The sequence below is a fragment of the Dermochelys coriacea genome, chromosome 4 (genome assembly GCF_009764565.3).
Source record: "Dermochelys coriacea isolate rDerCor1 chromosome 4, rDerCor1.pri.v4, whole genome shotgun sequence".
In the NCBI taxonomy this organism is placed as follows: Eukaryota; Metazoa; Chordata; order Testudines; family Dermochelyidae; genus Dermochelys; species Dermochelys coriacea.
Genome location: NC_050071.1, coordinates 26,369,162 through 26,385,371, shown reverse-complemented (window position 1 = coordinate 26,385,371; position 16,210 = coordinate 26,369,162).

Below are 16,210 nucleotides of genomic sequence, written 5' to 3'. Positions count from 1 at the left end.
ACTATCACTTTGCTTATAGGTCATTAGGGTTCTAATGCAGAACAACTTTATTTTTGTGGAGGTTTGCTCCATTGACAGGTATAAAATTGGAAATTATGCTACAGATAAACAAGCCTGAATTTAAAATACAAAAAGAACTCCACAGTTACCCATGTGCCAGGAAAGGAAATTATTATTGTATTTATTATTAACTTATTGATGCAATTTTGCATTGGGTTCATATTTCTCTCCAAAGTGTTTATAAAAGTTGCAAGAGTGGCAAAATGTAGAGTTTCACATATGCATATAGACTCTCAGATGAACAAGGGAGTTTGAGAGGGGGGAGAAGGAGATCCCCCTGTTGGACGAACAAGGTGTGAATACTAATCTTGGAGTGAGGGAGTTTGTTTGGCTATTTGTTTTTTGGCTGTTTGTGTTTTTCCTCTCTCCTTCAGGTTATTTAAAGTTACAGAGTCAGTTCGGATTGTGTGTTCGGGGACTGTTTGAGCCTTTGTTCCCTGAATCATCTTTGATCAGCCTCAAATCAGCCTTGTGATCACCCTCCCCCATGTGATTAACGAGGGGGTAGGGCTGACATGGAAGAGCAGGCCTTAGGGTATGTCTATACTACACACCTTATAGTGGCATAGCTGTACCTCCTCAGCTGCGCCACTGTAAGGTCCCTCGTGTAACTGCTCTAGCTGATGGGAGAGAGCTCTCCCATCAGCATAATTAAACTATCCCCAACGAGTGGCGGTAGCTATGTTAATGAGAGAGCGTCTCCTGCCGACATAGCGCTGTCCACACCAGCGCTTTTATTGGTGAAACTTATGTCACTGGGGTGTGTTTTTTTCACACTCTGACTGACAAAAGTTTTACTGACCAAAATGCTAATGTAGACGAAGCCTTAAATGCCAGAGGCTAAGTGACCAAGAGGAGCTGACAAACGGAACCACAAACAGGAGAGTTTGGAAGGAAACTATAATATAATCAATATGGTTAGGAATGGCTGCATCACCATGGCCAACACTGCTCCTGTATCCTCCACCTGCATCTGTACCCAGACAGAGAACCCGACCATGGATGCCTCTATCTAGATCCTGGTGTGGCTTTGCAGACTGTTGCCTCCATTTCCCACTTTCAGAAAGCCAGGCTAGGGGGAACATCCATCGTGAAAGGTGCCTGCTAGTGGACTCTCTCAGGAAGCAGGTGGGAGATCTACAGGAGGAAGTGGCTAGGCTGAGGAGCATCCGGGTCCACGTGGAATTCATTGAGAGTATTCATATGGAGACGTCCTAGGCTGAGGAAGCTACCCAGCTAGAGAGGATTGCTGCCACCGGGGGAGGAGGATATGCTCAGTCACAGGGAGGACACTGTCTGCTGGTTATTTCTGGTAGCAGGCAGTGCTCCACCCCTGCTCCCAACCCACCCACCGTACTGATGAAGAACTATTATGCTGTCTGAGAACTAGTGGTGAGGAATCACCCCCAAAGGTGGAGGAGAAGCCATGTACCCCTAAGACTGGGAGGATCACAGCCACCACTCCCAGGAGGAAATGTAGAGTAGAGGTGGTTGGTGATGCTCTTCTGAGGGGAACGGAGATACCCATCTGTTGGCCCGACATGGCATCCCAGGAGGTATGCTGCATGCTAGGGGCCCATATCCAAGACATTATGGAGGGACTTTTGAGGAGCATCTGGCCCTCTGACAACTACCCCATATTACTTGTCCATATGGGCACTAATGATTCCGCAAGATATGTCCCTGAGCAGATCAGAAGTGATAACAGGGCTCTGGGAGTAAGGGTGAAGGAGTTGGGGGCACAGGTGGTGTTCTCTTCAATCCTTCCTATCAAGGGTAGGAGCCAAGGCAGAGACAGATGCATCCTGGAGAAGAATGCCCGACTGTGAGGATGGTGTCACCAGGAGGGCTTCAACTTCCTTAATCATGCGATGCTGTTACAGGAACAAGGACTGTTAAGCAGAGATGGGGTCCACCTATCAAGGAAGGAAAAGAGTATATTTGGATACAGACTGGCTAATCTAGAGAGGAGGGCTTTAAAATAGGTTTGAAAGGGGTAGGTGACAAAAGCCCTCAGGTGAGTCCAAAATATGGAGACCTGGGAGAAGGGTCAGAATTGGGGAACGGGGAGAGACGAGAGAACACAGGGAGAAATAAAATCAGTATCTTGGATGTCTGTATACTAATGCGAGAAGTATGGGGAATAAGCAGGAAGAAATTGAAATGCTAGTTAATAAACACAACTATGATAGTTGGCATCAGAGACTTGGTGTGATAACATTCATAACTAGAATACTCGTATAGAAGGGTACAGCTTGGTCAGGAAGGATAGGCAGAGGAAAAAGGGAGGCCTTATATATTAAAAATGTATACACTTGGATGGAGGTTGAGATTGAAATAGTAAACAGACTTGTCAAAAGTCTCTGGGTCAGGACAAAAGGGGTAAAAACAATGGTGATGTCATGGTAGAGGTCTATTACAGACCACCTAACCAGGAAGGCAGCTTTTTTTAAACAACTAACAAAATCATCCAAAGCACAGCTCCATCACTGGATGGTGATGGAGGACTTCAGCTACCCAGATGTCCATTGGGAAAATAATGCAGCAGGCCACAAGTTCTTGGAATATATTGGAGACATTTTTTTAGTTCAGAAGGTGGAGAAATCTAATAGGGGAGAGACTGTTCTCGATTTCGATTTTGATAAATAGGGAGGCACTGGTTAAGAATTTGAAAGTGGAAGGCAGCTTGGGTGAAAGTGATCATGAAATGGTAGAGGTCATGATTTTAAGAATCATGATTTTAAGAATCCTCCTTTCGGTAGGAGGAAAAACAGCAGAACAAAGATAAAGGATTTCAGGGTGGTGGACTTTAGCAAACTCAGGGAGTTGGTAGGTAAGATCCCATAAGAAGCAAGTCAAGGGGGAAAACGTTTCAAGAGAGTTGGCAGTTTTTCAAAGAGATATTATTATTATTTCAAAGAGATATCCCACTGCATAGGAAAGATAGGAAATATGCCAACAGACTGCCGTGGGTTAATCAGGAGATTTTCAATTATCTAAAACAAAAAAAAAGAATCCTACAAAAAGTGAAAACAAGGTCAAATTTGACAAAGGATGAATATAAACAAACAACACAAGGTAGAGACAAAATTAGAAAAGCCAAGGTACAAAACGAGATTAAACTAGCTACAGACAAAAAGGGTAACATGAAAACATTCTACAAATACATTAGAATCAAGAGGAAGACCAAGGACAGGATAGGCCGGTTACTCAATGCGGGAGGGACAATAACTGAAAATGTGGAAATGGCATAAGTGCTAAATGCCTTTCCCCCTTCCCCCCTCAGTTTTCACCAAAAAGGTTAGTAGTGAATGCCAGCGAAAATGAAATAGGATCAGAGGCTAAAATCGGGAAAGAACAAGTAAAAAATTACTTAGACAAGCTAGATGTCTTCAAATCATCAGGACCTGATGATATACATCCTAGAATATGCAAGGAGTTGACTGAGGCGATAGCTAATGGCTCAGATATTATCTTCGAAAAGTCATGGAAAACATGACATTCCAGAGGACAGGAAAAGGGAAATATAGTGCCAATCTATAAAAAGAGAAATAGCGATAACCTGGGGAATTACAGACCAGTTCACCTAACTTCAGTACCCAGCAAGATAATGGGGCAAATAAATAAGCAATCAATTTGCAAACACCTAGAAGATAAAAAGGTGATAAGTAACAGTCAGCATGGATTTGTCAAGAACAAATCATATCAAACCAACCTAACAGCTTTCTTTGGCAGGGCAACAAGCCTTGTGGATAGGAGGGAAGCAGTAGATGTGGTATATGTTGACTTTAGTAAGGCTTTTGATACTGTTTTGCATGACCCTCTTATAAATAAACTAGGGAAATACAATCTAGATAGAGCTACGAAAAGTGCATAACTGGTTGGAAAACATTACCAGAGAGTAGTTATCAGTGGTTCACAATCAAGCTGAAATGGCATATGGAGTGTAGTTCCACAGGGATCAGTTCTGGGTACAATTCTGCTCAATATCTTCATCAGTGATTTAGATAAAGGCATAGAGTACACTCAAAGTTTGCGGACTATACCAATCTGGGAAGGTTGCAAGTGCTTTGGATGACAGAATTAAAATTCAAAATGACCTGGACAAACTGGAGAAATGATCTGAAGTAAATAGGATGAAATTCAATAAAGGACAAACACAAAGTATTCCACTTAGGAAGAAGCAATTGGTTACACGCTGTGACAGAGCAAGGCCAGATGGCTATGGAAGAGTAGTGGGAGATAGATATATTAGCTCCAGGCTAAACAAATCCCTGGTACCAGGATAAGTGAAATGGCAGCTGCTCCAGGTCAATTAAGATACCTGGGGCCATTAAGAAATTTCCAGAAGGCAGGGAGAAGGCTAGGTTGATTGGGACACCTGAAACCAATCAGGGGCTGGCTGAAACTAGTTAAAAGCCTCCCAGTTAGTCAGGTGGGGGTGCATGTCAGGAGCTGTGGGAAGAAGTTGCGCTGTTGGAGAGACTGAGTAGTACACACCATATCAGGCACAAGGAAGGAGGCCCTGAGGTAAGAGTGAAGTGGAGCTTGAGGAAGTGAGGGCTGCTGTGGGGGAAGTAGCCCAGGGAAATGTACATGTCATGTTTCTAAAAGGTCAGCTACCATAGCTGATACTATTAGGGTGCCTGGGCTGGAGCCCGGAGTAGAGGGTGGGCCCGGGCTCTTCTCCCCGCCCCCACGTTTGCCCCCTGATTAATCACTGAGACTGGGAGACAAGAGAGACTGTGCAAGGAAGGATAACTTCTCCTCACCTCCCTCGCTAGCTTATGATGAAAATGGCTAAGTACACTGTGACCCTTGTCTCTAGAGAGAGAAGGGTTACGTGGAGGGTCACAGTGAGCCTCTGAGGCTAGCGAAATCCACCAGGAAACGCGGGACCCATGGAGGCAAGGACAGAGCTTTGTCACAACTGGTGTGAAAAGTGGGATTTCGTTCACAGCGTGGCGGAAGAAAGAGGGTTTATTTTGTTTTTTTTTTAAAAAGTGCATTGGGGGTTTGGATTTTTTTTGTTTTTGTTTTTGTTCGTTTGCTTTGTACCACAATGGAGAAGGTGGTAAGAGCTCTGGTACAAGCCACGGCAGCCCAGCAGGAGGCCACCTGGGTTCAGGCAATGGCACAACAGGAGTCTATGCAGCTACAGCAGGAAACCAATCAATTATTGATGACCCAAGTGACCCAAGATTGTGCTCTCTTGAGAGAGGTGGTGGACCAGCTGAAGATCCTCACCACCCAGGCCCGGGGTCCGACGGGACGCAAAGTCTGAGGACCACTGGTTGTCTGCCAAAGATGACGTCAAGAGATGACGTAGAGGCATATCTCCTCTCATTCGAAAGGACTGCTTAGCGTGAGGTATGGCTCCAGGAGCAGTGGGCCAGCATCCTCGCACCTTTTTTGTGTGGAGAGGCCCAGAAGGCCTACTTTGACTTGCCTGCCACAGATGCCACTGACTATACCTGTCTGAAGGCAGAGATCCTAGCATGAGCAGGGGTAATGGCAGCGGTAAGGGCCAGAGGTTCCATGAGTGGAAATAACAGGAGAACAAACCCCCGAGGTCCCAGCTATTCAACTTCATACACCTCGCACGGAAGTGGTTACAGCCCAAGATGTGCAGGCCAGAGGAGGTTTTGGAAACTCTGGTCATAGACCATTACATGCGGGAACTGCTGCCAGATCTCCACAAATGGGTAGGCCAGAACGATCCGTCCACGTACGATGAGATAACAACACCGGTAGAAAGATGGATGACAGCCAGGGGACTGACCTGACTACCCAAGGAAGGCCCCTTTCAAAGCAAGCACCCGACCCCAACCCTGGAAGGTTGGGCAGCCAAACCCCTGGGGAGTCCTAGGTGGAAGAAGGGGGGGGCCGAAAACCAGTGGGGATCCCAGATGGAAGGGATTGGCCTGAGTGGGGGGAGCCCCGGGACTAAACCCCCTAGCCCCCGGGATAGGGGAGTGATTAAAAGCAATTATAGATGTTATGCATGTGGGGAGTGGGGACACATAGCAGCACAGTGTCCCAGCACCAAGGAGCCTATGCAATGTAATTTGGGGGATTGGGAGGTCCCATGCTCCCTTATCAACCTCGTGGGGGGTCACATTAGCCCCGCATAATTACACCAGGCCAGTGAGGATAAATGGAGCAGAGACTTGTGGACTCTGGGAGTGCTATCACCACTTGTGGAGAGCTTGTGGACTCTAGGAGTGCTATTACCCTCATATCAGGTAAGCCGGTAAAAAATAATCGGCTGCTACAAGCCAAACGTGTAGCAGTGACGTGCATGCATGGGGCCGTGAACCATTACCCCACCATCCCAGTGGAGATACAGGTTCAGGAAAACCTCATTGAGGTGACCATGGGCATAGTTCCTAAACTCCCATATCCTGTAGTTATTGGGAGGGACTATCCAAGGTTTGATAATTTACTCCCCCTGGAGAGGCTGGAAGGAGGTGGGGTCCCTGAGGACAGCGACTCATCACCGGGGGAATGTCAATCCCCAATGTTCGCTGAGATTTCTCAGAATCTGTTCTCAGCCCCCCAAAAGACCTGGAAGACAAAAAAGGAGAGGAAGGCCGCGAAGGCCTTGGGAACCCGGATCCTGACCCAGGGCCAGAAAACCTCCCTAGTAGGCAGATGGATGTGAGCAGCCAACAGAGAAACTTCCACCACAGAAGGTGAGCCAGAAGCTGCCCCCAGCCATGATGGTGGCGAGCCGTTGGAAGAAGCAGAAGCCGGCCCCTAGGAGCTTGGGCAGGTTAGTCCCAGGAGAGAGACTTTTGGGCGGGACCAGGTGGAGGACCCCAGATACGATAACACCAGGAAAGAGGTGGCCAAGATTGATGGGATACCCATGGATGGGAAGGTCTGGGGTCCCAGACCTTATTTTATAGTGAAGAAAGATCTCCTGTACCGTGTGGTGCAAATGCAGGAGCAAGAGATACAACAACTTCTGGTGCTACAAAAACATCAAAAAGCCATATTGAGTCTTGCCCACAGTCACCTGTATGGAGGACACCTAGGGGTAGACAAAATCCAGGCATGGATCCTGTGGAGGTTCTTCTGGCCAGGAGTACATGAAGATGTCCAGCGATACTGCACCTCTTGTCCGGAGTGTCAGTTACATAGCCCTCGCCCACACTTGCGGGCTCCTTTGATACCTCTTCCAATAATAGAGGTTCCTTTTGAACGGATAACCATGGATCTGGTACAGCCCCTAGAGAAGATAGCTCGGGGCCACCAACATGTGTTTGTTGTACTGGACTATGCAACCCAGTACCAGGAAGCTGTTCCCCTGCACAACACAGCTTCCAAGACAATAGCTAAGGAGCTATGATCTGGGGGTCATAGTGGATCAGAGGCTAAATATGAAATAATAGTGTAACACTGTTACACACAAAAAAAATTCTTAGATATATTAGCAGGAATGTTGTAAGCTTGACATGAGAAATAATTATTCCGCTCTACACCATGCTGATTAGGACTCAGCTGAAGTATTGTATCCAATTCTGGGTGCTCCATTTCAGGAAAGATGGGGACAAATTACAGAAAGTCCAAACAAGAGCAACAAAAATAATTAAAGGTCTAGAAAACATGACCTATGAGTTTTAGTCTGGAGAAGAGAAGACTGTGAAGGGACACGATAACAGTTTTCGAGAACATAAATGGTTGTTATAAGGCTGAGGGAGAAAAATTGTTCTTGTTAAACTCTGAGGCTAAGACAAGAAATAATGGGCTTAAATTGCAGCAGAGGTGGTTTAGACTAGATATTAGGAAAAACTTCCTAACCGTCAGCATGGTTAAGCACTGGAGTAAATTACCTATGCAGGTTGTGGAATCTCTGCCAGTGGAGGTTTTTAAGAGCAGGTTAGACAAACACCTGTCAGAGATAAGGTACTAATACTTAGTCCTACCATGAGTGCAGGCAACTGGACTAGATGACCTCTCGAGGTCCCTTCCAGTCCTACTATTCTATGATTCTATAATAATATATAGTGACGTAAGGAAAATGTGTCAAATCTACAATTAATTGGAGAAGAAGGCAAGAATGAGGGCATCTAGAAAATATATCCAGTGTGATCGGTGCTTTAATTCTCAAATTCTTATTGACTTCAGTGAGTTTTGGACAAGGTCCTACTACTACAATTGCAATTTGCAGCTGGTAAAATCATGATGCCTAAAACACAATTGTTCATTAAGAATGGCCTCATTGCTGAGAGAAGGTTGTTTGTTGTCATTTGTTATTTTAAAGGAAACAGTTATAAATGTAAAGGCGCAATAATTTTAACAATGCATTTCAATTCCATTTTACTCAAATTATAAAACTGCAAGGACCACTTTTCAGCACAGAGCTGAAGTAAGTTCCTACCAAATCACTCAATCAGCATTTTACAAGGCATTATCCTCAATTAACTAAATTGTTGTCTGACAGGAGTTTTGTTCAAGGAAATATACAGTGTGTGAAGGCCTTGCCAGGAGTTTAAGTCCAGTCAAACTAAGAGAGCCTTTAAGAAACAGAAATACTAAACCTATTGAAAGGAATTCATCGGTGTTAATGCTCTCCACTATCAGCAAAAGAAACTGCAATAAAAATGCTATGATTAATATGTCACCAAATCAGCACTTCTTTTATAGCAGCCGTTGAGAGAGACTCAAATAAATCAGATTTGTCTAAATACTATTAGAAATGTCAGCTGAGATTCTGAACTCAGTGTACTACAGCAATGTGTTTGTAAGCCTTGATTGAACTTTGCAAGGAGGTGGTTGTTTTCAGCAAGCAAGAAACCATTTTCTGGTGAGAAATCTTTCAGTGTTCCTACCATCTTTCTTCTGTCCTTTTCATAGCAGGTAAAGATGCTCATTTTCTTCTTCTTCCTTAATGTGCACTTTCTTAACAAATGAACTGTCACACATGTAAAAATTGCTCTCGGAGAAGCTCTTTTAAACAAAGATGGCTTTCCCCTGTTCATTTTCATAATACGTAGCAGACAGCAGTCATGTTGCCCGTACTTATAGAAAGCCTATTTACCTATAGTGTTTTAAAACATTTCTATTCCTTATAAAGTGATTCTCTTCTTCAAAAGCTCTGTATTGTAGAACCGGCCACTTTAACATTCAAGAAGGGAGGGGGGGAAACACACAGGCTTCTAGGTAACTTTTGGGGTTCTTTGAGACAAACTAAATGCTTCACATAAAATAGGCCATTGGCTCGTTAAAGAGCATTCAGTAGAAATAAGTCAAAGTAAGAGTGTAAAAACCTCTTGGGCCTGATTCTGATGTGACACCTCTTTTATGGTTCTGTAACTACACAGGGACTTGTTTGCCAATGTAAAGAACTACACTGGGCTAAGTTGCCCATGTCCTTGGCTCCAGCAAAGCTGTGGTTGGTCCCCAGACATAAATTAGAGGGCTACTCTAAGTTACACTGAGGGCCAGTGGTTTCAAATAGGACACTTGACATTATGATAGTTGACAACACTAAGGCACAAAGAAACATTGAGTGCCCCACCTTTTCTTCCCAGTCATGCCTCCTTTGAACACTACGTGGAGGATGGGTAGTAAATAAGCAGCTATACTGGCTTTATGCAACTAGAAGATCCTCCTATAAATTAGTTTACCTTTCTGTAGCGGCTATACCAGCTTTAGAGTTGCTTTGCACCAGTACTATGGCACAAAGTGGCCTGAATGCAAAGGGGAATCTGGACATTGGGCTAGATCCTTGGCCCAAGTCTGGCCCTTTTGTGTTGCTCTTCTGGTGCAGAGGGGCCACAAAACTGTTTGAAAGAGCAGTGTGGGAATCCGTAAGTGGCATCCAGTTATCACAGCCATGTTTTAATTGCAAACATCACAGGTATTTTTAAAACTCATTTCCAGTGCATTTATCAAAGACTATTCCCAGAAATATTTCTATTGGTTTGGGAAAAGTTTCTATTTATAAAACCTAAGTTTGAGGCTTAATCTGATTTATAAAATAGATTGGCATATCAAATGAAAAAAAAATAAATTCCATTTGGAGCCGACCCTCCCTCCATCCACAAAGAAACACAGACCAGCATTACTGAGATTAAATCAGCTCTCTTTTTCCTCTCCTTTGAAGATCAGAAAATATTTCTTCCCTGAAACATTTATCTACAGCTTATGGATAAGTAGCAAAGTCTAATCGGTACCCACAAGTGTAATCATTTCTGGGTAATATCTACTTTTATAGTAATGTAAATCCAAGAGTTAATTTTAAAACAAAAGGCTTTGTCCTTTATACAGAAACACAGCAAGAAAACAAAGCATCCCTCCTTTGGTCAATCTTGTAATTTTTATAACAATCAGAAAGTCACTCAATGAGAAGAGGTCTTGGTCTCCCCTCAGTAACCAACCATTCTGAGGATAGACTTGCTCCTTATTAATTATTACTCATTTATATTACAATAGTGTCTATGACACACAGTCATGGACTGGGTCCCCATTTTGCTTGACCCAATACAAACACAGAACAAAAAAAAAAGGTACTCACGCCAAACAGCTTAGAATCTAAGTAATTGCTTACAGAGAAAGATGTTAGCACCTTTGGCTGGATCCACAAACAGATGTAGGCATTGTGACACTGAACATCATAGCGCCTAACATCTATGTAGTGAGAAAAATCATAGAACACTGCGATCCACAAAGCCTGAGTTAGGCACCTACCATCCCTATACAATGAATGGGGAGAGATGGGCCTTAAAATGCAATCCACCAAAAGCCAGCATGCCAGGCAGTGAGTTGTCTAAGATAACCAAGAAGAAGGGTGTGTCCTAAGCCCTGCACCTCTGATCAAGTTAGATGCCTAAGTGCTGGCTGCAGGGAGGTGCCTATCTCTGCTAATGTTTCACAACTGGAAACCCCTCTCTTGGAGTTAAATGGCTTAGGCATCTAAGGCTTTATTTGTGAGAATGAATTAGGCACCTGCCTCACTCCACACAACACTATTTGGGGTGTTGAGGAGATATTCTTTCCTCGGTCTTTCCTGTTCAAGCTGTTCCATCATATATAAATATTTTTTTAAAAAAGCCATTTGGCCAGAGATTGAGAGCGAGTGAGTGAAAATGATTCTGTAGCCTGGTTGTTAGGTCACACCCAGGGGAGGTGACCCAGGGCCCAGGCCCCCTGTCCCAAAGACTATTTATACACATTGGGAAAAGTTCAACAGGAAAGACTGAAGGAGCCTCACATCAGATTATCCCATAGCTCAGTGATTTGAGCACCCTCCTGAGAAGTGTGGGAGACCCCTCTTCAAATCCTGTTACCCTCACGCAAATAAGGAAATTGAACCTGGGTCTCCCATATCCCAGGTGAGCATTCTACTCATCAGAATAAAAGTTACAAGGCACCACTACCATCTTTTCCTCCGGCAGCCAGATTTTGAATGGTAATTGATTCAGTAGGCAGTCTCTGAGCTTACCTACTAGATTGCGCCTCAAATGTGAGATACAAGGGAAAATAAGCATTTGCCTGCCCATGTGATTCGCTCTGGGGCTTTGGCGGGATATAGACATCTAGAATCATAGAAGATTAGGGTTGGAAGAGACCTCAGGAGGTCATCTAGTCTAACCCCCTGCTCAAAGCAGGACCAACACCAACTAAATCATCCCAGCCAAGGCTTTGTCAAGCCGGGCCTTAAAAACCCCCAAGGATGGAGATTCCACCACCTCCCTAGGTAACCCATTCCAGTGGTTCACCACCCTCCTAGTGAAATAGTGTTTCCTAATATCTAACCTAGACCTCCCCCACTGCAACCTTGAGACCATTGCTCCTTGTTCTGTCATCTGCCACCACTGAGAACAGCGGAGCTCCATCTTCTGTGGAACCCTCCTTCAGGTAGTTGAAAGCTGCTGTCAAATCCTCCCTCACTCTTTTCTTCTGCAGACTAAATAAGCCCAGTTCCCTCAGCCTCTCCTCATAAGTCATATGCCCCAGCCCCCTGACCATTTTCGTTGCCCTCCACTGGACTGTCTCCAATTTGTCCACATCCTTTCTGTAGTGGGGAACCCAAACCTGGATACAATACTCCAGATGTAGCCTCACCAGTGCCAAATAGAGGGAAATAATCATTTCCCTTGATATGCGGGCAATGCTCCTACTAATGCAGCCCAATATGCCAATAGACTTCCTGGCAACAAGGGCACACTGCTGACTCATATCCAGCTTCTCATCCACTGTAATCCCCAGATCCTTTTCTGCAGAACTGCTGCGTAGCCAGTCGATCCCCAGCCTGTAGCAGTACATGGGATTCTTCCATCCTAAGTGCAGGACTGTGCACTTGTCTTTGTTGAACTTCATCAGATTTATTTTGGCCCAATCCTCCAATTTGTCTAGGTCACTCTGGACCCTATCCCTACCCTCCAGTGTATCTACTGCTCCCCGCAATGTAGTGTCATCTGCAAACTTGCTGAGAGTGCAATCCATCCCATCACCCAGATCATTAATGAAGATGTTGAACAAAACCAACCCCAGGACTGACCACTGGGGCACTCTGGATGTCTAGAGTGAAGCACCAGTGCACATGCCCACAGGCAGAAGCTTCGATACCTAGGAAACTTTAACCCTGAAAAAAATAGGCACCAAGTGAGGTTAGTTGTCTTACAGGGTTTGGCGGGAGTTTTGTGGATTGCAATGAAGCCTAAAACAGGGATTTAAGCACCTGAATGTGGGGGTTAAGTGCCTAAATATCATGATTAGACACCTAAGAACCTTTGTGAATTCCACCCTTGCTACCTCTCCATCCCCATGTCACTTAGAGCAAGATAATCTTAATATTTGTTTTTATATTACTGTAACATCATTGGCTTCAATGAAGTTACTCCCTATTTACATCTGAGTAAGGGCCCGAGCTGGAGCCCTCTAAAGTCTATTGAGTTTTTCCATTGTCTGTAATGGACCTTGGATCAGCCTCTAAATGATGCTGGATTCAGAACCTTTGCCTATAAATAACAGATAAAAAAATCAATTTAGAATAATGTAGTAAAGTCAGTAGAAAAAAATCCAGCTTCTGTTTGTAAAACAAATGCATGTGCATCTACTATTTCACAGTTTAATGTTTTACTTCTGTATTTCTGTTGAGGGCTTGAATTCTTAGGTCTTCATGAAGGATATATTCAGAGAGGTTGTTTTTCACCACGGGATGTCATATTACTCTTCATTTTCATTAAGCGGCATTCTCCCTAATCTATACAAATGACATTTCCATTTGTCCCTGATCTCGAAAAAGATTTCTCAAAAAGGAGTAAGATAGAAATGCTTTCCACTCAAACTCACATCAATTTCTGCAAATGTCCTAACAATAATATTTTGAATTCACATTGGCGGATGTATTGTATTTTCTAAAAAAAACCTCCAAAAAACAAAACAAAAAAAAAGTCAACATTTTTCAGAAAGCATTTAAGTGTCATAACCTTTACTAGATTCACACAGGCAGTGTTACATAGCAACAGGAAAAATTGCTCTCAGTTCTATCTATTCAAAAACAGACAACAGATTTTTTGAATATAACTAGAAACATACGCTACACACTCCTTAAAAGCTTGCATACTGCACTTTGCCGTTTACTACATTATTCTGTCAAATAATTGCAAAGCAAAAAGCAACAATTCATTTCTCTGCAAATGTATATTTCTGTAAATGTATGTCAGTATATCTGTTATGATCTACTATAGGCTTATAACTTTGTAAACTGTAGACACGTGTCTACATCAGGCTGAATAATAAAATATTATATTTATATTTTTTTTAAAGTTGAAGTAAAAATATCAGTCATCCATTTCTGAGAATGAGAGTAGGGGAAAATACATTCTTTTGCCTAAATTAAAAAAATTCTGGTGACTTTTTTGTTGAGAAGTTCTGCTGCCTCTATGCTTTAGAACAGGGACTTGAAATTTGGCAGAGGGGTTACTGTGAGGTTAGGGATGTGCCTTTGGCTATCCGCCCTGAAAACCACCCAGATTTGTCCAAGTTAAGAACCTTTGAAAAACTATTATTTTTTTCAATAGAGACATTTTAGAATTTGCCAGCTAAATTCTCCAAAGATTCCATCTGCACTGAGCATGCTCCATCCCCTCACAGCTGCTAGTGCCAACCAGACTGTGCACATGCTATCTTTAAAGAGCAATTAGGCATGTTCCAGGCCGGAACCTCAGGGGCTGAGCTGGACTTCCCCTGCAACTGCTCTTCCTGTCTGCTACAGGCTGCTGTAGTGATGAGCACAGCAACTGAAAGCAGGAGGATTGTGTTTAATGTGATTGCAACTCCCCCTGCTGGCACTCAGCCACATGGAGGAGGAAGCCACCTGACTCAAATGCAAAGGAGTGAGGATTGGCAGTGGCTTGCAAGAGCCAGAGGGTACGGGGAAGCAGACAACAAGGGGGCTGGAGGGGTTATAAGCAAGGAGAAGGAGGGTGGCAGCAGCCAGGAGCTGCAGAGTAGTGAAAAGGAGCAGAGGGACAGGAGCAAGTTATGGGCAGAGGAGTTAAAGTGAAGTGGAAGGGGAGGAGTGCAGGAGCCAGGGGTGGGGTGTAGATGGGAAAAGAGAGGAATGGGGAAAGGCTGTGGGCACAAGAGCAGAAGGGTCTACAACACTAGAGCACACTCCATTCAAAACTTGGAATTGAACCAAGGAGTCCTGAGTCTCTGCTGTCAGTGAATGCTGTAAAACCTACTGGTAAAGTGTGTTCGCATCCCTTTCCTGTGACTGGTCCAAGTGGTGAAACATGTCCTGCCCCAACGCCAAGCAACAGGACTTGCTGCCGTGTGTGGAGTGTGGGGAGCCCCAGTGGACCAGCTTGTATATCTCCTTGGCCCCATGGCCTGCCAAGAATATTAGTGGCTTCTTCATGGAGCCATAAGCACCTCTGTGCATCTCGCATGGTCCATGGACACCTGACACCCATCCCTTCTGCAGCAAGAGGGAAACCCTGGAGCATGTATCTGTAGAATGTGTTAGGCTGTAGCCCCTCTTCCAGCTCCTCAAAAACCTTGTATTGATGTTCTTGCTGCAATTTTCCCTGCACCTCCTCATTTATGCACACCCCACCCATCGTCCCACAATGTCCCAAGACCTTCTACTGGCTCTGCCCACAATGGCTATCCACCATACCAAGAGGAGGAAGCTGGACAGGGCGTTGCTCTGCCTATTTTTGGTCCCTCATTAAATCACACCTCTGAGCAGAGTTCCTCTAGGTGGTGTCCCCTGTCTTCTTAGACACCTTCCAGGAGCACTGAGTGATGTTGCAGCTTCTCTGCCCCATGCCCCCTTGTGATTGCATGAATTTTACCCTTTAACCCTCACTCCCATTCCTGTGTTGTTTTTTCATTCGTTGTTCCAAGAAGTCATTTGTGGCCTGGGGTCAGTGGTTCCTCCCCCGCATTTGAGGGGGCAGACCTTTAGCTCTGGGTTGGCCTAGGGCCCCCGTCCCAGTACCCGCAATAGGGGCAAATGAATGGGCAGGGATGGGAATTGGGTGGAGTCTGAATCCTGCCTCTACCCCATACACCAACTAGTGTAGCTGACCCAAGTAAAATTGTGCCGGGACTGGAACAGATGAAAGGAAGAGGCTGCAGCAGGAATAGTGGCTAACAGGTGGGTACAAGATGATGTAAAATAAAGCTCCGGGGAGCCTGGTCAAAGCAGAGTTGAGAACAGGAAATGATTTGACGGCAGAGTGAAAGCAGCTGGGAAGTGGCCAGCAGTTGCCCAAATAAGGATGCAGTGCTAGCGAGAAAGCCATAGGCTGTGCTGGGCAGGGATATGGGACTTGGATTCATATATATATAAAACAAGAAAACAGAGTTATGAGCCTATAATTCTCTCTCATCTAGTGGCAATATAAAGCACTCAGTCCTCACTCTTGTGGTTTGTCACCAGAGTCCCACAGTGGAATTACAGATTTATAATTTACACTTGCCTGTTCTTTCCCCAATATGTACTTTGATCAAAAATCTTATAAAAAGTTAATATTGTGACTGGTCCGAGTATCAGGGTATGGAGTCAAAAATTAACTGGTGATTAGTACATCAAGATGAGGTGCAAAATATTAATGGCATCTTTATATGAAAAAAATGGTGCAGGAATCCTGAGTTTTATACAAATTCAATGGTTTCTACCTAC